Here is a 17,114-nt window from a genome sequence, read left to right as displayed (position 1 = left end):
ACAGCAACCTTCCCCAAGGAGTTGCTTAATATTCGGGTTGTGTTGCCACTGGCAGAGCAGCTCCTCCCCAGCCCTGAGCTCTGCCCCTTCTTCCCCATCCCTTCTTGTTTGCAGAGTCGGATGCAACTAACCCTGGATGAGAATCCATTGGTCAGCGAAGTATCTTTCCAGGAACTAGTTTTCTAGAAGGTTCTATCTCCAGCGGGATTTCTCAGCAGCTGCACAAGGTGCATAGCCATTTGTTGCTCAAGTATGTATTTTCCTTCTCCTGTGTGTGTGTGTGTTCATGCATCAGCATACATATGTAGAATTAATAGAATAATGTTACATGTCTTCTTTCTTCAATTGCTTACCACCTTATTTTTTGAGACAAGGTCTCTCATTGAGCCTGGAGTACACTGAATCTAGCTTTCTAGCCAGTGAGACTCCAGGATCCTCCTGTCTCTGGCTCTCAGGGCTGGGATTGCAGACCCAGCTTCTCACATGAGTGCTGGGGATTCAAGCTTATACCCTCATGCTAGCATGGTAAACATTTTATCCACTGAAGCATCTCCTGAATCTATTGAAGATTTCAATTTTGGGTTTTGTTCTGTGCTCACAACCTTATCTCAGAGAAAAAAATACAGAAAAAATGAAAGCTGCCTGCTCACCTCTAGGGCCTGATCCACTTTCATCTTTTGGAGATTCAACCTTGAATGGATCCCTGTAAAGCCATAGCATTCCACAGGACAAGGGATGATCGAATGCTCAGGGGTATCTTCTAATGTAAGGCACTTGGATCTGCTGTCCAAGTAGATATCTCCCAGTTTACCTTGTAGCCTGGGGAGCTGATAGATGAAGACAGTCTCTGCTTGTTTTGAGTGTCCAGCTTGACATTCAAGGAAGTAAGGAGCATGGGACTGGGCGACATCCTCAGACACGGAAGTAGAAAAATGGGATTCTGGGTGACTCCGACAAGGGATTGAATAATGTAGGACTATACTTTGAGGGATCCACTTTATTTTCAAGTCTCTTTCAATCTACCTGAACGTGTCAGAAAAGAACATTTATTAACACATTATATGGGTGTTTATTGTAGTGTGGTGTGTGTGTGTGTGGGGGGGGTGCTGTTCTGAAGTTAACCTTGGTTGTTTCTCCTCAGGTGCCATCAACCTGTGTTTTGAGGCAGGCTCTCTCACTGACTAGCAGTTTACAAAGTAGGTTAGACTGGGTGGCTAGTGAACCCTAGGGGGCACCTGTTTCTGTCTCCCCAGTGCTGGCATGAGCTGCCAAGTCAAGCTTTTTAACATGGGTTTTGGAGATCGAACTCAGATCTCCACACTTTCAAAATAAGCACTTAACCAGCTAAGCTACCTCACCAGCCTTGCTCACATACTTTTTAAAGCCGCATTATTATTTCTCTCCGTTTTCATTTCTTTTTCTTTTAAAGGAGAACAAATCCTAGTGTCAGAAACACCAGAACAAGGTCTCTTAAATCTAATGACTTCTACTTGATGGCCTTATGTTTATTTTGGAGTTTCCTATCTCAACATGGTAAGTGATCCTCTCTCTCTCTCTCTCTCTCTCTCTCTCTCTCTCTCTCACTCTCACTCTCTCTGTAGTGATACAAAGTTTCCTTTGTTAATAGTTTACAGTGGAGATTTGTAACTTTAGTAACTTAAAATTAATGCACTAAAGAAATGGTTTAGTGGGGCATAAAAATGTCCAGAAACGTGGAGAACAGGAGGGGAAAGCCCCAGGGTCTTCTCAAAAGTCTGGGCTCTGGAGCTAAACAGGAGTGAGTGAGTGGGGTTCCTGCCATTGTGGTTTAGTGGTTTTAGGATTCCAATACTTATTTGTAAGATTTCACAAAGAAAGACTGGAAGAGGAAATGAAGGCTCCCAGAGAGGAGCCTGGGTACTCTTGTGCAGGGAAAGGTGGCTTCTGCCTCTCCTCTGAAGCCTGGCTTTCCACAAACAGGTCATAAGGTATCTATCTATCCACCATCAGGTCTGGAATAATTTTACTCAAAGCTCTTTTCCTGCCACTAATACCTTAATGAGACCCCTGCAGGCTGAGGGTATAGCTTGTTGTAGAACATTTTTTTTTATATATACTCTATGGAGAGACTGGTGGAGTGAATGGTGGAAGGAACGTATTTGAGCCCAGAAGACCCTATCTATCTATCTATCTATCTATCTATCTATCTATCTATCTATCTATCTATCTTTCTAGCTTGTATGTGCTTGTGCCTATGCAGGTGGGATTGCACACATGCACACTGACTATACAGAAGTTAGAAAACAACTTGGTGTGCCATTCTTCTGGTGCCTTTCATGTTTTTGCTTGAGACAGAGTCTTACCACTGGTCTGGAATATTACCATGTAGGCTAGGCTGGCTGGCCCAGGGGTTTCCATCGAGCCACCCACCTCCACCCCCATCTCACCATCTCTGGGATCACAGGCATGTGCTGCTATGTCCTGCTTTTGAATTGGTTTCTCAGACTCCAAACTCAGGTCTTCAGTGCTTGCAAAGCAAATATTTTATAGATTAGACCATCTTGTTGGATCTCAGTGACCAACTGGGACCAAAGGAACAATGCATACTTAACCTCTCTGACCTTGAACATGAATGTGTGTGTGTGTGTGTGTGTGTATAAGGTGATTATGAGAATGGATACTGGAACATTTGTGGCAGAGAGTGAGACTTCAGCAAATTCCTATTTGTGGTAGTTTGAATTAAAAAATGGCCCCCATAGGTGCATAGGGAATGGCACTATTCCATGGTGTGGCCTTGTTGGAGGATGTGTGGCTTTGTTTGAGAAAATGTGTCACTGGAGGTGGGCTTGAGGTCTCAGAAGCTCAAGTTAGGCCTAGTTGATCTGTCTTTTCTTGCTGCTTGTGGCTCTAGGTACAGAACTTTCAACTCTTTCTCTAGCACCATGTCTGCCTGCATGCCACCATGTCTCCTTCCATGATGATAATGGACTAAACCTCTGAAACTATAAGCCAGCCCCAATTAAACGTTATCCTTCATAAGAGTTTCCATGGTCATGGCCATGGTGTCTCTTCAAAGCACTAGAAACCCTAACTAGGACACCGTCCTTTCACATTGCTTAAGTACTGTCCAGAGCCTGCTGCCTGCTTTTCACTGTACCATAGGAAGCAGAGACTTCTGTTTGGGCTGCTCAGTTTCCAAGAAGCAAAATATATCCTGGTTAGAATGCTCAGCATGCCTGGCCAAAGGGCATCTCGGCATAGCTCTGCAGCTCAGGCTGGCAGCTCTTGACATCAGCATCATCTTGGCTTCACAATTTCTCCTTCTTGACCTATGGAAAAGAAATCCTGTAGAGAAATCTCAATCTACTTCTGTGAAACACTGTGCACGTCAGTCTTATATACTCCACACAGACTGCATCATCTCAGGACACTTTCAGTTACAAATAACAGACATGCATTACTATAGGATTAGTCAAAACTAGAAACTTTAAAGTCTGTGGAAGTTTAAAGCAGGGAGCAACTGAGTCACACAACTGGGGAATCCATAGCACCTTAGCTTTCAAGGGCATGGCTGGATCTGGGTACTTAATAATATTTTCAGACCTGGTGAGCAATGCAAATCATCAAACCTCTTTTATCTAAGATAAAAATCAAAATTATTGCAGTCAGCACATGAGATATTAAGATAGTGTGGTGGTGGTTTGAATAAAAATGGCCCCCATAAGTCCAAAGGGAATGGTGCTATTAGGAGGTATGCCTTGTTGGAGTAGGTGTGGCCTTGTTGGAGAAAGTGTATCACTGTGTGTATGTTGGGGGTGTGTGTGTGTGTGTGTGCTCTGAGCTCATACCTTAGCCTAGTCTCTTCTTGTTGCCTGTGAATCCAGATGTAGAAGTCCCAGCCTCCTCTCCATCACTCTGTCTGACTGCATGCCAACATGCTTCCCACCATGATGATAAGGGACTAAACCTCTGAACTAAAAGACAGACCCAACTAAATGTTTTCCTTTATAAGAGTTGATGTGGTCCTAATGTTTCTTCACAGCAATAAAACTCTAAGACAGGCCATCTTCTGTGATGACCTACTGTGTGCTATTGTCATAAGCAATGCATAGCACTGTCAGGTTACTCACCATGTCTAGATCTAGTACAATGGATATAGCCAGAGTTTTTAAAAGGCTCATACTTTGAGGATAAATTGAAAATCCAGAACCTCTCAGAAGCCTTAGAGCCTCAAGAAAAAGTGTTCAGTCTGTCAGAACCATAGAAAACTATATACTAGGAGTTAAAGCAACAGACCCCTTGATATTATAGGTGCTTACATTGAGGCTCATGGCTATATCGTAGTGTTAATCCTAGACCCTGAATCCTGATGGAATCTGCTCCCCCACCCTTTCTTTCTCAAAATAGATTTACTGGGCTTGAGCTGTGTCTTAGTCAGGATTTCTATTCCTGCACAAACATCATGACCAAGAAACAAGTTGGGGAGGAAAGGGTTTATTGGGCTTACAATTCCATACTGCTTTTCATCACCAAGGAAGTCAGGCAGGACTGGAACTCAAGCAGGTCAGAAAGCAGGAGCTGATGCAGAGGCCATGGAGGGATGTTCTTTACTGGCTTGCCTCCCCTGGCTTGCTCAGCCTGTTCTCTTATAGAACCCAAGACTACCAGCCCAGAGATGGTCCCACCCACAGGGGCCTTTCCCCCTTGATCACTAATTGAGAAAACCTTGCAGCTGGATCTCATGGAGGCATTTCCTCAACTGAAGCTCCTTTCTCTGTGATAACTCCAGCTGTGTCAAGTTGACACAAAACTAGCCAGTACAAGCTGGGACTTTTTACATGCTAAACAAACATTCTGCTACTGAGTCACATCCCCAACCTCCTGAATGTGCTTTTTTTTCTTCCATACTTTGATGCAACTTTGTGGCTTAGCCTCTGGTTGCTGAATATAGCCTACATACATCTCCTGTGGTCATGGGTTGCATAAGAAAAAGGGTGAGTGTATTAGTCAGGGTTCTCTAGAGTCACAGAACTTATGGATAGTCTCTATATAGTAAAAGAATTTATTGATGACTTACAGTCGGCAGCCCAATTCCCAGCAATGGTTTAGTCGCAGCTGTGAATGGAAGTCCAAGGATCTAGCAGTTACTCAGTCTCACACAGCAAGCAGGCGAAGGAGCAAGAGCTAGACTCCCTTCTTCCAATGTCCTTATATTGTCTCCAGCAGAAGGTGTAGCCCAGATTAAAGGTGTGTTCCACCACACCTTTAATCCCAGATGAAAGGTGTAGCCCAGATTAAACGTGTGTTCCTTAAACTCGGAGATTTAATCTTCTGGAATCCATAGCCACTATGGCTCAAGATCTCCATACCAAGATCCAGATAAGGATCTCCAAGCCTCCAGATAAGGGTCACTGGTGAGCCTTCCAATTCTGGAATGTAGTTCATTCCAAATATAGTCAAGTTGACAACCAGGAATAGACACTACAGTGAGCAAGACAGGAAGAGAAAGCCAGGAAGCAGCATTCCTCCTTGGCTACTGCTTCAGTTTTTGTTTCTAGGTTCCTGCCTTGGTTTTCTGCTTTGCTTTCCCTTGATTGGTGGACCTATAAGCTGAAGCAAATTCTTCCTTTCTTCTTGTGGTGGTTTGAAACGAGAATGGTGTCCATAGGCTCATAAATTTAGGAACTTGATCTCCAGTTGGTGAAACTGTTTGGGAAGGATTAGGATGCGTAGCCTTCCATGCAGAGACTGCCCCACCCTGGGATCCATCCCATAATCAGCCACCAAATGCAGACATTATTGCATATGCCAGCAAGATTTTGCTGAAAGGACTCTGATATAGCTGTCTCTTGTGAGGCTATGCCAGTGCCTGGCAAATACAGAAGTGGATGCTCACAGTCGATGGCAGGGCCCCCAATGGAGGAGCCAGAGAAACTACCCAAGGAGCTGAAGGGTCTGCAACCCTATAGGTGGAACAACATTATGAACTAACCACTACCCCCAGAGCTTGTATCTCTAGCTGCATATATAGGAGAAGATGGCCTACTTGGCCATCATTGGGAAGAGAGGCCCCTTGGTCTTGCAAACGTTATACTCCCCAGTACAGGGGAATGCCAGGGCCAAGAAGTGGGAGTGGGTGGGTAGGGGAGCAGGCCAGGGGGAGGATATAGGGGACTTTCGGGATAGCATTTGAAATGTAAATGAGGAAAATATCTAATAAAAAATTGAAAAAAAAAGACAAAAAAATTGAAAAAAAAATAAAAGGATGTGTGGCCTTGTTGGGAGGAGATGTGCCACCAGGAGAGGAACTTTGCAGTTTTTAAAGTCCTTATCATTCCCACTTAGTTCTCTCTCTCTCTCTCTCTCTCTGTCTCTCTGTCTCTCTCTCTCCCCCTGCTGCAGTGTTCCCTGCCATGATCATCATGAACTCTACCCCTCTGAGCTGAAATTTCTCAATAAACCATTTCTTCTATAAGTGTCCTTGGTTGTAGTATCTTAGCCCAGCAATTCCTTAAGTTGCTTTGGGTCATGGTGTTCATCACAGCAACAGCAAGCAACCACTCTACTACTGAGCACATTTTTAACTCAAATGGTGTTTGCTGGTGTGTGTGTATGTATGTATGTATGTATGTATGTATGTTATTGTGTTATTATTTTCTGGTTTTGAGTTTTTAGGAAGGTCTAATGTAGCTCAGGTCAGCATTAAACTCACTATGTCTCAGACAGGTCCAGCCTTGAATTCACAGTTCTCCCTCCTCAAAGTACTGAATGTTGGTATTAAGGGATGCATTAGCACACTTAGCTTCTATCTACTGAATCCTGCTTCTGTTATATGGTTTCCTACGGAGGCACAAACATATGTTTGCCTCAGACGGGACACTGATGACAGGCCTAAGCAAGTATCCCACTCAGGTACAGCTTGATAAGCCAGACAGTTATAGAGTATAATATCTGCATCACCCCCAATCTCATCCCCAGCATGGGTAATAACTCAGGAAAGCTGGATCCCTGGATCTCTGAGCTTGACCCTAGACAGCTCAGCTGAACAGTATTTTCTGCTCATGACTATTATTGGTTTTATGATCTTGGAGCCTGTGAGTCTTGTAAGTTTCAAGAGTCCTCTGAGCCTTGCAGTATTCAGTGACTCCCTGAATCTTTTTAAAAATTAGATATTTTCTTTATTTACATTTCAAATGTTATCCCCTTTCCTGGTTTCCCCTCCAAAAACCCTCTATCCCATACCCCCTTTCCTTGCTCACCAACCCACCCACTCCTGCTTCCCTGTCCTGGCATTCCCTTACACTGGGGCATCAAGCCTTCACAGGACAAAGTGCCTCTCCTCTCATTGATGTCCAACAAGGCCGTCATCCTCTGCTACATATGCAGTTGGAGCCATGGGTCCCTTCATGTGTACTCTTTGGTTGGTGGTTTAGTCCCTGGGAGCTCTGGGGGTACTGGTTAGTTCATATTGTTGTTCCTCCTTTGGGGCTGCAAACCCCTTCAGCTTCCTCGATCCTTTCTCTAGCTCCTCCATTGGGGACCTTGTGCTTATTCCAATGGTTGGCTGAGAGCATTCACCTCTGTATTTGTCAGGCACTGGCAGAGCCTCTCAGGAGACAGCTATATCAGGCTCTTGTCAGCAAGCACTTGTTGGCATCCACAATAGTGTCTGGGTTTGGTAACTGTATATGGGATAGATTCCCCACCCATGGGAGGAGATACAGAGACTCCCTGAATCTTATGAACATCTCTCTTCCCCCCTAGAGGAAGAGTTCCAGTTGACAAGAAATAACTGAGCTGCAGTGACTGCCATCTGAACCTGGATGGTGTCTTTCCTTCAGTGCCGAGCAGTCTCATGGTCAGGTTTGCTCTTGGCAGTGCCTGGCAGTGACCCTCTGATCAGTTGTTCACCTCCATCCTTGGTCATTGCCGAGATTCTGCAGCTCTGCATGTCCAGCTTCTTGGAAAGGAGGAAACACAGTTGAGTGTGCAGCAAGCTCTAAACTATTACACCAAATCCACTCATGTAAGAGGCAATTGTGCCTTTATTTATAGAAACATGGAATATTGTGAAACACCAGGGACGTTAGCAACATCATCCTGCAAAGGAAAGGGACCTCACAAAGCTCGCAGATGTGTTTGTTTCGGGACTCATTGGGGCTAATTCTGTCCTGGAGGAGAGGGGGAGTCAGCAGGGTCTTGCTTTGGCTCCCTTGCATCTCCCCGGTCTGGGGTGATGTTTTCATTTTGTTTTGTTTTTGTTTTCTGAGGAGTCAGCAGTGGATCTAATTAATGCCATCAAAAGCATGGCATTTAATTAACTAAATAACATGTTGAGCTTAATGATAACACATTTCAGCACCCAGAGGGGAAGCGATGGTCTCTGGGGCCATCTCTCCAAGGAGGCCGGTGATTTGATAAAGAGGAAAGAACCTTTCTCAAGAGCATCAGAGATCCTTAGGGAAGTGGTCAGGGGAGGCACAGCCTCATAGCCACCAGGAAGCATGCTCTTTTCTTCCAGACTTTGAGTGGGAAGATCAAGAATATCAGAAGATCCAGTTGGAGGGACGAGTGTGTGTGTGTGTGTGTGTGTGTGTGTGTGTGTGTGTGTGTGTGTAGAGGCTGACACTGGGTATCTTTTTCTACTACACCTTGTTTGTTTTGAGACAAAGTCTGGTGCTGAATCTTCTAGGCAATAAGTTATAGCGATCCATTTTCCACTTCTGGGATTACAGATGTGTTCCACCAGGCTCAGCTTTTTATGTGAGTGGTGGGCATTTGAACCCAGGTCTTAATGCTTGCACAACAAATACTTTACTGCCCAAGCCACCTTCTCACCCCAGAATGCACCTTTCAAGCATGGTTGGATATCTACAGGGGTAAACAAATGTGACTATTTTCTCCATCGCTATTCCAATATCTTGGTTCTTTCCAGGTCTGCTGAGAAACCACACAAGCACAATAGAGGTGGGAGGCTGTCTGACGCCAGCTTGCCAGAATCACAGGCTCTTTAAACAGTAGAGGAGTGGAAGTGGCTGCCCTCTTGTGGACACTAGAGAATCCACAGTGATACTCTTGGGACCCTCACCCAAGGGTTTCCAGGCCTTGAGGCCAGAGATGAAGCTTCCCAGTGGAGTTCCCTGGGTTATTGGGATAAATATTAATGGATCGTTAATTAGAAGGAAAAGTATCAGGTAATAAGACTTCACCGACTCATAGCAGAACTTTGGGACCCTTGAAGGTGGTCTCAAAGACTCAGACATCCACTCTCTCAGCTCAGATGCATTTTCTTAGCTTCGCTTAGCTTCTCTGAGGGCAAGCTGGATGCATTGGCTTGTCTTTGGCTTCACATGCTGCATGCCATGAGTTCTATGATTTAGATTTTAGAGAAGAGATAAATAGAGGCTTGAGGAGGTGAAATAATTCATGGGGAGTGATGAACTTAGAAGGGACAGCGCCCCAGATTGTAGGACTTCACTTTCATCTGCCTTCCTCTGCTTTTTTTTTTTTTTTTTTTTTTAATCTATTGCCCCATGGTGGATTGCCTTTCATCATGACAAAGGTGCAAGCTCTGGGGACAGTGCCCAGAACCACTTTTGTGGTCAGTGTCCTGAGCTTATATGGGGTCTACAGGGGTTCACTAACTTGAGAGGGAAGCATTCAGAATAGCGCTGGTGAGATGGCTCAGTAGGTAGTGGTTGGGGCACACTCGTGAGGACCCGAGTCTTGAGACCGAGTACTAATATGAAGAGTCAGTTGTGGTAGTATGTGCCTGTAATCCCAGCAATGTGGAGCTAGAGAAAAATCTCTGGAGCTTGCTGGCTAGCCAGCCTAACCAAATTGGTGAATTCCAGGTTCAGTGAGGGACCCTGTCTCAAAAAAGTAAGACAGAGAGGGTCTGGAAAGATGGTTCTGCTGATAAGAGCACTGGCTGCTTTCTCAGGGGATCCTGAGTTCAGTTCTCAGTACCCACAAACACTGACAACTTCAGCTTCAGATTATCTGATGCCCTCTTGTGGCTTCTATAAGTACTCTCTCTCTCTCTCTCTCTCTCTCTCTCTCTCTCTCTCTCTCTCTCTCTCTCTCTCTCTCTCACACACACACACACACACGTAAATAGAATACCTAACAATGAATCTTAAAAAGTAAGATGGAGAACAGTTGAGAAGACACCCAATGTCAACTTTGTGCATGCACACCCTCATACACGTGCACACACACCTGGACATGTATCTGCACACAGACACAGAACACTGAGTGCAGGGTTTGGCAGTGGTTTCCAGTGCTATTTGTTGTTCCTTTCAGGACTGCACAGTAGTATTTTCTGGTGGCTGGGACAGAGTGGATGCTTGGTCCTATTCACAACTCCTTATTAGTTGAAAGGTGTTACCCATGGTTCTTCAATAAGTCTACACTAATAGGACTATAGGATTGCCCGAACTATTTTGTGTTCAGTTTGAATATGTGTCCCCCCAGCTCTGGGGGCGTAATATTTGTATGACCTATGTGTACACTTTAGGAAACAGAACAGCTGGAAGGAAGATGGGGAAGCAGTTGTTTCTGCCCAGAAGGCACCTTGGATGCAGGATTTGGCTCTTCTCAGTGTACAGTGGGGTATTATGGCTGGGTAAGATGGGAGTGAGTTTCTGTCACTTCCAATGCAAGGCTTTTTTCTTCTCTGCTCTGGGCATGCAAAAGGGTCTTGAGGATTCAGATGAGTCCTCGGATTGTCTTCACCACACGTGCACATGCATGTGTTTACACTCGCACAGCCGTCTGAGGGCTTTTGGTATTCCAGTCACTAGGAGATCGTCACCAGGGAGCCTGGTGTTGCTTGCAGCCACATCAGGATGAAGAATGAGCCTGGCTGTCATGGTTGGCTGCTGGTGGCGGTGGGGGTGGGGCAGCTGTCGCGTCTAGATTGAATGCCTGTACCCTTGCATGGAAACTGCTTAGTGTGCGTGAAAAGAAGCAGAGAATGCTGGTGAGGGGAAGACAGAGTCAGGGAAAGAGATGAATCCCTCCAGGTGCCTTTGGAATGGTCCGCAGGAAAAGGCAGTCAGTCCCATGAAGAGGGTACCAGCTTCCCCGCACAACACTCCTCCCACTGATGGCTGCAGATAGCCTTCTTCCTTGCCTGGCAATATCATTTTTTTGTATTTTACCAGTTGCCTGTTGTTGCAAAGAGAAGGAGACATGGCTGGGAGAAGTGATGGGAGAGTTCTGTTAGTTGACATAAATGGAAGCTCTGTGGAATAGGGCCATAGGAGGGTTTCTGAATTTGCCCTCAAATGTCTCTTGATAGTTTTGGCTAGAGGTGGCCAATGGGTTTGCATGCCTCTCATGGATGGAATTGTTTTGTCACCCAGTGTGTTGTCTGCCATCAGTTTCAAATGTGAATTCCTGCCTTCTCCTACGTGGCACTGATCTGCCTTCACTCTTGGCAGCCGTCTGTGGGTCACAGAGGGCTCTGTGCTTTAAATAGGTCAAGAATCTTCTCATTCCACACAGCCTCCATCTTGACCCTCTGACAAGGCCAGACCCTGTGACACTTGGTGAATTAATAGTTGGTGACTCTTGATCCAGGTTCTGGAAGTTGGAGCATTGAGGTTCAGAGAGAGCATATGGTTTACCAAGGTCACACAGCTTTCCTGGGAGATTTGTAGTCTCTGTTTATATAATGTTATCTGAAAGGGTTATAGATAACACTTACACACTGTTTCAACTTTCTAGTAAAAATTTTATGTTCCAGCCCCCTTATACTCTCTGTTCACTAGTGGCCTTCTGGGGCCCAAGGAGAAAAGTCTGACTGTGCTCTATTACCAGCTTCTTTTATTCTTCACCCCTTCTACTCATTCTTGAAGTTAAGCCTCCCTCTGATCCAATACTAGTTCTGGCTTTAGGGATGGGTGGGTGGGTGGTCATCACTAGGAGAGGAATTGGAGCCCCTAATTCCTGTGCCCTAAAGGGTGCTGGGCCTGAGTCTCCTCAGTCAATAACAGAGAAACATGAATGAATGGAATGCATGTTTTCTTCTTTGCTTGATTTCTTGTGCTTAGCTCAATTTTCCTACTCCCATACAGTCTAACATCCCTGCCTAGGGAATGGTGCTGCCCACAGTGGACAGAATCTTCCCACATTGATTGACTTACTTAAGACAATCCCTCACAGACACACTGACAGGTTGATCCAATGTAAGTGGCTTCCTCTGTATCAACACATCTGTTGGGTCTCACATCTGCAGAGTTTATGGATATGAAGGTTCTTGTGTGTTCTTTCCAACACTTTATTTGTTCTCTGGAGAACTTGCATCCTGTATTATGACCCAGATGTTATCAGACTACCTGTGCTGGTTGCTGTGGTTTCACTGAACACTGGAACTTGCTTTGCAACTTGATCTTGCTGCTCCGGGCTCAGCAAACATGTTTTTCATGAAGACCATGTGACAGGTGCTTTAAATTTTGTGAGTCACGGGACCTCTATATGCATCTTTCTTCTCTCTCAAACATTGTTTTACAAATGTAAGGACCACCGGTAGATTACAAGCTTCATAAAATCAGGCAGTGGGCCATATGTAGTTTATGACTGCAGCTCATTTTGCCTCAGGTATTACTAGCCAGGTCTTCCCTGCAAAGGAAAACCTGGAGATTATTTTAACCCATGGGGAAGGTGGGTTAAAATAGAGCTCCATTGGGCACTTTTTGTGTTAATTGGAGTCTCTCTGCAGGATAGACACAGAGGGGTGGAATCACTGAGACCCCTTTTACCTTCTGTACTAGTAGCACCTCAACTTCCTCATCTGTGGGTGGGATGAGAAATCTGTGGGAGGAGTGGGGCTGTAGTTCAGTAGATAGGGTACTTGTTTAGTATACACAGGTCCTTGGGTGTGGGGTTAGACACCTCTTATCTCAGAACTTGGAAGATAGAGCCAGGAGAATCAGAAGGCCATCTTTAACTATATAATAACCTTGAGGCCAGCCTTAAAAAAAAACAAAGCAAAGCAAATTAACAACAACAACAACAACAACAAAATCACCACAAATTCTCCAACCAGCCAAACCAGAAACAATCAAACAAAACATAAGCATGCAGGCATACAACAAAGAAGTCTATAGAGAGTGGTTTAGAAAGCCCTGGCTGTCTCTGGGAGAAACAATGCTAGGCAGTCCAATGCCAGCAAATCTCTGTTGCTCTTTTCTGAAGATCTTGCCCCCAGAGGCTTAGATGGAGCTTGTTTGAAGATGCAGCATTGAAACAACTCAAGTTCTTCCAGACTCTGAGGAGGCAGAGGGCAGGGCCCAGACCCCAGCAACCTCAGGGCTGCCTTGGTCTCATTTCTTCTGCTGCTCTTGCTCCTACTTGGGGTAAGCTCCTTTTCCTAGTGGGGTGTGTAGTGTCTAGGCTTTGCTGCCTCCCCACAGGTCTCTTCCTTGTGTCCCCAGGTTTTGTTTTGTCATCCCTTGAGTTTATATAGGGCCATCTCTGTGACTATGGGTATGGAAATGTCCAGTAGAGCCAGGTAGGCTCAGAAGCTGCTACTTACATAAATATATGTAGCAACTGCATAAATTTAATTATTACCTCTCCCCTAGACTCTCTCAACAGCGAATAGTTCACCAGAAAAGGGTGGCACCCCACAATTTTCATTCCATGACTGATAGTTGGTAGGTCTGGTCTTCTACAGGTCCAGTGTAGAACTGCTGTGAATCCATGATTTTAATGGCTATGTCATGTCCAGAAGATGTCATTTTGTGGTCTTTCTCCTTGCCTTCTGGCTTTTACATAGTTTCTTCTTGGATAGTCCTTGGGTATTGGAGAAGGTAGTATGAATGTCTTGATTAGGGATGAACATTCAACCAGCACTTATTCACAGCACTTTGACCAGTCAAAAGTTTCTGGATTTATTGCTATTCATTGCAAAAGGGCCTTTTCTGACTAATGCTTAGAGTACCATTTATCTATGTGTATAAACATAGATATGGGTATAAACATAGATGCTGTTTGATGCTGTGTCAATTTAGTGAAACAATATAGTAAGCTCCATCCCACAAGGTCCTATGACATCTCCAGCCATGGGCTTCTTGACTAGACATAGAATACTAGGCATGAAATTCCTTCTGCAAAGCGGGCTTCCAATCTAATGAGAGAGTAGTTGGTTGCCTTCATAAGAGCTGTGCCACTATTGCATCAGTGGCCTGTCTGGCATGCTGGTAGTACAGTCTGTAGGTTTCACAACTGGGTTGTGAATACTACTGATGCTCTTTCTCCCCTAGCAGCCTGCATAGCACTGCATGGCATTATGAAAGCTACCCACAGGGAGGAAGTTTCCAGCTTAGTGGCATTTTATTTCTCCTTAGTTTGCATCCAAGTTATGTGGTATCTTTACCAACAGAGTCTTACCTAGTTCTGGTGGGCAACCAAGATGAATAACAAGGCCCTGTATGTCATTTGTTGTTTTGGGGTCTGGGTTACTTCCCTCAGTATATTTTTTTTCTTGCAGTTTCATCCATTTACCTGTAACGTCCATAATTTAATTTTATATTACAGTTGAATAAAATTCCATCATGTATAAGTCCCACATTTCCTCTATCCATTTGCATGTGGATAGACATACAAGTTGTTTGTGTTTTTAAATATTGTGAGTAGAGCAGCAGTGAATATGGATCATCAGGTGTCTCTGTTAGACATGGAGACCTTTGGGAATATACCCAGGAGTGGTATGGCTGAATCACATGGCAGATTTCTAAGGAACCTCCACTCCTTTTTCCATAGTGTTTGCACCCATATACACTCCCGACTGCAGCAAGTGAGGCTTCTTCTTCCCCCACATCCTCGCTAGCATTTTCTTTGTTGCCATTTGATTTCTTGATGTTATTCATCCCAACTGGATTGTGAATGAATCTCGAAGTAGTTTTAGTTTACATTTCACTTGTACATAATGATGTTGAACACTCTTTAAAAAAACACTTCTTAGTCATTTATGTTTTTTCTTTGGGGAATTTTCTGTTCAAATCTATAATGGATTTTTGGACTGCATTGTTAGCTTTATTGATGTATTGTTATTTGAGTCCTTTGTGTATCCTTGATATTAATTTCTGTTGGATGAATAGCTGGCAAAGACTTTTGTTCTCTTCTGTAGGCTGCTTCTTCACTTGATGGACAACTTCTTTTGCTATACAAAAGTGTTTTCGTTTCATGAAGTTGCATTTGTTGATTGTTAGCCTCATTTAGAGTGACCAGAGTTCTGTCTGGATCTTTTGCTGTCCCTGGAGGCTGTTCTCGACCCTTTGTTCCAGCAGTTTCAGGGTTGCAGGTTTAACACTGAAATTGTTGATCCATTTGGAGTTGAAGTTTTTGTGCAAGGTGAGAGAAAAAGATTTACTCTCATTCTCTTGCCTTTAGAAACCAGTCTCCTGTCATTAGGTGGGCCTTGAAATCTCTGCATAGCTAAAGCTGACCTTGAACTTCTGATCCTCTTACCTCCCCAGTACTGGGTTACACCACCATGTCTAGTTTTATGTGGTGCTGAGGATCAAACTCAAGGTTTATGTAGAGTGGGCAAGTGCTCTAACAGCTGCTCTAAACTCCCAGACTTATTTTAATTTTGAAAGGAGAGAATATTACATTATGCTCAAAATCTCTAGTTGCTACCCACAAATTAATTTGCTTGGCTCTAAGAGTATTAAACATTCAACTTAGTCATCATCATTTAAAGCTTGGAAGGACTCAGGGATCTCTAGATACCATTTATTGTTTGTGGGAATCATAGCTCCCACATGTAATGGGTATGGCATGGTAGTTATACCTATGTTATGTGCATATTTTGGGGGGTCCTCACCTTGGATGTTCCACCTTCCCATTTAACTCATTGCCATCAGCTGCCTAGATCACATGGATATGTGATTTTCCAAATCCTGGAGCACAGGCCTGTGTAGCATAAGCTTGTTCCTCATGAGGACACTGATTCCTCTGAGGCTTACTACATCTTTTCAGCCAGAGAGGAAATAGACAGATTGGCATTTGGCACACACATAGGTGAGCAGCAGTGGGGACATAGGAAATGGGTCTTGATTCTTTGCTCATCATTTTCCTCTCTGTCTTGTATGCTACCCTTCCCCCAGACCTATGGCAATCGTGTCCCTCTTTAGATGACATAAACACCAGCTACCATTTATTGAGTATTTACGTCTTAGGTACCCACTGTTATTTAATTATTCTGAATTCTATATATTAGCACTGTGATATTTCTTTAGAAGAGGAAGATAATGGTTTGTGGCTACAGATTCATTATGTATCGAGGTCAAGATCTGAACTCAGATCTACCTGCCCACCAAATCCCCAGTTCAGAACCATTGGAGTCAGCCACTTGTCTTACTAAGTAACATTGATGTGTAGATGTGAAAAGATGAACCTTTCATCTGCAATGGATGCTCATTTCACATGCTGTAGGCAGGAGATCCTAGTGAACAAACACATTATTAATTGGGATGCTCCAAGCAATGCCCCCACTGAGGAGGAGTGCCAGCCCTCTGGAGAGGTCAGGGGGCAGCATTGTTATGAGACAGGAAGCTCCAGCTGTCAGGATTGATGTGGTGAGGAAGTGATATGGTTCCCAATGTCAAGGAGAAGTGAGGATGTAGCTGGCCTGTGCCCCCTGCTGAGTCCCACGACTGTTCCTCTTGGTGTAGTTTGATTCAGTGAGATCTGCCTAGCTGAAACATGGCATGCTTGTATTATTTCAGGTTGACAGACACCACAGAGATCACTTGGACCCTTTGTTACAGGAGAAATCTTTCCTCTAAAGATCCCAACAGACAGTTTCTACCCTATGTTTAGATGCCTAGAGAGGCCAACTCAGTGCTCCAGGAAACAAACCTCTCCATGTTTTTCTATGTGTATGTATGTAGGTATGCTTTAGTGTATGTTTGCAGGTATGTGTGTGTATGTCAGTGTACATGTGTGCATGTGTGTGCACATGTATACATGTGTGTGCATATGTATGTTGAGGTCATAGGTCAACCTTGACTGTTGATTCTCAAGTATCACTCACTTTGTTTTGGGAGATAGGGTCTCTCATTTGTCAAGAATCCTCCAAGTAAGTGAGGCTGGCTGGCTAGGGAGCCTCAGTGATCCAA

At 44.3% G+C, this 17,114-nt stretch overlaps 1 long non-coding RNA gene across 1 annotated transcript in view; it reads left to right on the top strand.

Annotated features, from left to right (window-relative positions):
- The window catches only part of LOC115032324 (uncharacterized), a 28,269-nt gene extending 26,742 nt beyond the window's left edge, over positions 1-1,527 (top strand). Inside the window, exons 3-4 of the long non-coding RNA XR_003837985.2 lie at positions 115-250; positions 1,430-1,527. This is a non-coding gene — a long non-coding RNA (uncharacterized LOC115032324). The remainder of the gene's footprint in view (positions 1-114; positions 251-1,429) is intronic.
- The last annotated feature ends 15,587 nt before the right edge of the window (positions 1,528-17,114 follow it).

This window comes from Mus caroli, unplaced genomic scaffold, assembly GCF_978045245.1.
Source record: "Mus caroli unplaced genomic scaffold, Mus_caroli_1 scaffold_13, whole genome shotgun sequence".
Lineage (NCBI taxonomy): Eukaryota > Metazoa > Chordata > Mammalia > Rodentia > Muridae > Mus > Mus caroli.
The sequence above is the reverse complement of the archived record's forward strand: the minus strand, read 5'-3'. Positions and strand labels throughout refer to the sequence as shown.